Genomic DNA, 5261 nt, shown 5'->3' on the forward strand with positions numbered 1-5261 from the left:
ACAAACAGGGCTGCACATTGGGCTGCATGTATCTTTTTGAATTATATTTTATCTGGGTATATCCCTAAAAGTGGAATTCCTGGATCTTATGATATCTCTATTTTTGGTTTTTTGAGGAACCATCATACCATTTTCCTTAGTGGCTGCATCAACTTACATTCCCACCGACAATGTGGGAGGGTTCCCTTTTTTCCACATGCTGTCTGTGCTGTCACATTAAAACTCAAGTGCAAAGTGCTTATGGACAGCTGCAAGGCTCTGCATGACTCTGTTGCAGCTCACCTGTCCAGTCTCTGCTTATAAGCACCTCCTCCCTGGGTCATATACTTTATCCATACGGGTCATCTTTGCATCTCTCACTTCTCTTGCCTTTATTCTGTTAGAGCCTTTGCTCCTGTGGTTCTCTCTGCTTGGATGCTTTTCCAGTTTTTTTCATGGCTGGATGCTTCTTGATAGCAGGCCTCTGCACAGTAGCACCTCTGCATAAAGTCCTCCCCTAGTTACCCAGCTTAAATTGCCCTTTATTTCCACCTGCCTTTCCACCATCACATTACCTGTTTCATCTTCTCCATTGATCTTGGAACTATTTGACATTCTTGTGTATGTGTGTGTGTGTGTGTGTGTGTGCGTGCACGCACACTCCTTTGTTTTTTTGTTTCTGTCTCTGTTCCTGGAAGGTAGGTTTCATGAGAATAAGTATGAGACCACAACATTTAACCAAGAACCTAGAATATCATTTGGTATGTGAACATTTTTATGACTCTTATCTAGAACTCTCTCTGAGCCACATATGCTAGGTATAGCCAAACTTGGCCAATGCTTTCTCAGAGTTTACCATCCAGCTTGAATCAATAATCAAGCAGGAGATTCAGCTTCTGATTGATATCAGTTGATATCTTCTTGGCCAGTCACATAATCACATTTCTAGGAGATGAAATTTAGTGTAGAATCCCAGTAGTGCTAAATCCACACAGGAAAACCAATCTCCAGAACAAGCAGCAGAGTTATAATGTGGTTAAGACATACATTAAAATTGCACTTTCAGGGGGAGGAGCCAAGATGGCGGAGGAGTAGGACGGGAGAACACTTTCTCCCCCACAAATTCATCAAAAGAGCATTTAAACATCGAGTAAATTCCACAAAACAACTTCCGAATGCCGGCAGAGGACATCAGGCACCCAGAAAAGCAGCCCAACTCTTCGAAAGGAGGTAGGAAAAAATATAAAAGACAAAAAAAGAGACAAAAGAGGGAGGGACGGAGTTCCGTCCCGGGAAGGGAGTCTTAAAAAGAGAGAAGTTTCCAAACACCAGGAAACCCTCTCACTGCCGAATCTGTGCCGAGCTTTGGAAGCACAGAGGGCAACATAAAAGGGAGGGGGAAAAAAAAAATAAACAATTAAAAATCGCGGATTGTGAGCCCTACGGGAACTCCCCCAGCGGAGAAGCAGCGCAGACGCCTGCACACGGCATTAGCAAGCGGGGGCTGGGCAGGGAAGTGCGGCGCGGGCTGTGTCCCTTAGAGTAAGAATCGGGCCGAATGTCCTGAGCGCTATCTGAGCGAAATAATTTGGGCTAGCAAACCAGACTGTGGGATATCTACCACGCGAAAAGCCAGCCCTAACCTAAGACACCGCCAGGCCCGCGCACAGAACAAAGGACTGAACAGAGATAGCCGGCTGCAGACCTCCCCCTCCGGTGACAGGCAACCAGAGCCGGAAGGGGGCAATCGCAGCCCCAGAGAGACACTATCTATAAAACTGTAAGCAGGCTTCTTTGCTAACTAAAACTTCTTGGGGGTCTGGACGGTCAACATCTGCCTGAGAAGGTGCGCCGGTTTTACACCCAGATAACCGAGTGGCGGGGAGGCGATAAGTCGCAGCATTGGCGCCCGCCAAGCACCTCATCGCCTGAGCTGCTCGACCTGGGAAGAACACAAAACGCAGGCCCAACCGAGTCTGCGCCTCTGAGGACTACCCGAGTGCCTGAACCTGAGCGGCTTGGACCTGGGAGCTCAGTCCAGGGCCGGCCTCTGATTGTTCCCGGCGGAACAACCTAGAGCCCAAGCAGTGTGGGCAGGGAGGCTACACGCGCCGTGAGCGGGGGCAGACCCAGTGTGGCCGAGGCACTTCGAGCGCACGCCAGTGTTATCTGTTTGCAGCATCCCTCCCTCCCTCCCCACAGCGCGGCTGAACAAGTGAGCCTAAATTAAAAAAAAAAAAAAAAAAATAGGGTCCTCCACCGTCCCCTTTGTGTCAGGGCGGGAACCAGACACTGAAGAGACCAGCAAACAGAAGAAGCTCTAACAGAGGGAAACTCCTTGGAAGCTACAGGCCATAGATTAAAACCCTGTGGTTACTACGGATTACATAGGAAGGGGCCTATAGATCTTGAGAAATATAAGTCGGACTAAGGAACTGCCAAAAATGAACTGAACCCACAATACTCACAACAAAACCAGAGAAAGACCTAGATATATTTTTACTATTTTTACGATCAATCTTTCTTTCTTTCTTTTTTTTTTTAATTAAAAAAAAATTTTTTTTAAGTCCTCTATTGTCCTTTAATTTTCACTTTTATAACTATTACTTTGCAAAAAAAAAAAAAAAAGACCCTATTTTTTTTTTTTCTTCTTCAGCAAACTTCATATATATATTTTATAATTTTTTGACCGTGGTTTTTTTTTTTTTTTTTTTCTTTTTTCTTTTTCTTCTTTTCTTTAACATTGCATTTTTGAAATTCCAAACTCTACTCTAGATTTTTAATTTTAGCCTTTTGATATATGTTATCAATTTTGTACCTATAGTTTTTTTCATAATTGCTGTGACTTTTTTTTTTTTCCTCTGTTTCTTTCTCTTCTTCTTTTATATAACATCGTATATCTGCAATTCCAAACTCTACTCAAGATTTTTAATTTATGCTTTTTGGTATTTGATATCAATTTTGTACCTGTATTTTCTTTATAATTTTTGCGACATTGTTTTTGTTGGTTTGTTTGTTTTCTCTCTTTATTTTTCTTCTTCTTCTTCTTTTTTTTTTTTTTTTAACGTTGTATTTTTGAAATTCCAAACTCTACTCTGGATTTTTAATTTTTGCTGTTTGGTATTAGTTATCAATTTTGTACCTGTAGTTTCTTTATTACTTTCACGACCTTGTTTGTTTTTCTTTGTTCGTTTTTTCTCTCTTTCTTTTCCTTCTCCTTTTCATTAACATCGCATTTTGGAAATTCCAAACTCTACTCTAATTTCTAATTTTTGTTTTTATGTATTTCTTACCAATTTTGTACCTTTAAGAACCCAATCTTCAGGACCCATTTTTCACTAGTGTACGAGATTACTGGCTTGACTGCTCTCTCTCCCTTTGGACTCTCCATTTTCTCCACCAGGTCACCTGTATCTCCTCCCTAACCCCTCTCTACTCTACCCAACTCTGTGAATTTCTGTGTGTTCCAGACGGTGGAGAACACTTAAGGAACTGATTACTGGCTGGATCTGTCTCCCGCCTTTTCATTTCCCCCTTTTATCCTTCTGGCCACCTCTGTCTCCTGCCTCCTTCTTCTCTTCCCTGTATAACTCCGTGAACATCTCTGAGCGGTCCAGTTGTGGAGTGCACATAAGGAAGTGACTACTGGCTAGCCCACTCTCTCCACTATTGATTCCACCTCATCTCATTTGGGTCACCTCTAACTCCCTCCTCCCTCTTCTCTTCTCCATGTAACGCTGTGAACCTCTCTGAGTGACCCTCACAGTAGAGAAACTTTTCATCTTTAACGTAGATGTTTTATCAGTGGTGCTGTATAGAAGGAGAAGTTTTGAAACTACTGTAAAATTAAGACCGATAACTGGAAGTAGGAGGCTTAAGTCCAATCCCTGACTCCAGGGAACTCCTGACTCCAAGGAACATTAATTGACAGGAGCTCATCAAACGCCTCCATACCGACACTGAAACCAAGCACCACACAAGGGCCAACAAGTTCCAGGGAAAGACATAACAAGCAAATTCTCCAGCAACAAAGGAACACAGCCCTGAGCTTCAAGATACAGGCTGCCCAAAGTCACCCCAAAACCATAGACATCTCATAACTCATTACTGGACATTTCATTACACTCCAGAGAGAAGAAATACAGCCCCATCCACCAGAACATCGACACAAGCTTCCCTAACCAGGAAACCTTGACAAGCCACCTGTACAAACCCACACACAGCGAGGAAACGCCACAATAAAGAGAACTCCACAAACTGCCAGAATACAGAAAGGACACCCCAAACTCAGCAATTTAAACAAGATGAAGAGACAGAGGAATAGCCAGCAGATAAAGGAACAGGATAAATGCCCACCAAACCAAACCAAAGAGGAAGAGATAGGGAATCTACCTGATAAAGAATTCCGAATAATGATAGTGAAATTGATCCAAAATCTTGAAATTAAAATGGAATCACAGATAAATAGCCTGGAGGCAAGGATTGAGAAGATGCAAGAAAGGTTTAACAAGGACTTAGAAGAAATAAAAAAGAGTCAATATATAATGAATAATGCAATAAGTGAAATTAAAAACACTCTGGAGGCAACAAATAGTAGAATAACAGAGGCAGAAGATAGGATTAGTGAATTAGAAGATAGAATGGTAGAAATAAATGAATCAGAGAGGACAAAAGAAAAACGAATTAAAAGAAATGAGGACAATCTCAGAGACCTCCAGGACAATATTAAACGCTACAACATTCGAATCATAGGGGTCCCAGAAGAAGAAGACAAAAAGAAAGACCATGAGAAAATACTTGAGGAGATAATAGTTGAAAACTTCCCTAAAATGGGGAAGGAAATAATCACCCAAGTCCAAGAAACCCAGAGAGTCCCAAACAGGATAAACCCAAGGCGAAACACCCCAAGACACATAGTAATCAAATTAACAAAGATCAAACACAAAGAACAAATATTAAAAGCAGCAAGGGAAAAACAACAAATAACACACAAGGGAATTCCCATAAGGATAACAGCTGATCTTTCAATAGAAACTCTTCAAGCCAGGAGGGAATGGCAAGACATACTTAAAATGATGAAAGAAAATAATCTACAGCCCAGATTATTGTACCCAGCAAGGATCTCATTCAAGTATGAAGGAGAAATCAAAAGCTTTTCAGACAAGCAAAAGCTGAGAGAATTCTGCACCACCAAACCAGCTCTCCAACAAATACTAAAGGATATTCTCTAGACAGGAAACACAAAAATGGTGTATAAATTCGAACCCAAAACAATAAAGTAA

At 41.7% G+C, this 5261-nt stretch overlaps 1 long non-coding RNA gene across 1 annotated transcript; it reads left to right on the top strand.

The window, feature by feature from the left end:
* Positions 1-1049: 1049 nt before the first annotated feature.
* On the top strand, positions 1050-4658 carry LOC129629524 (uncharacterized). The gene is made up of 2 exons (XR_008703253.1): positions 1050-1209; positions 4110-4658. It is a non-coding gene; the product is annotated as an uncharacterized LOC129629524 (long non-coding RNA).
* Positions 4659-5261: the final 603 nt, after the last annotated feature.

Source organism: Bubalus kerabau, chromosome 16 (assembly GCF_029407905.1).
Source record: "Bubalus kerabau isolate K-KA32 ecotype Philippines breed swamp buffalo chromosome 16, PCC_UOA_SB_1v2, whole genome shotgun sequence".
NCBI lineage: Eukaryota > Metazoa > Chordata > Mammalia > Artiodactyla > Bovidae > Bubalus > Bubalus kerabau.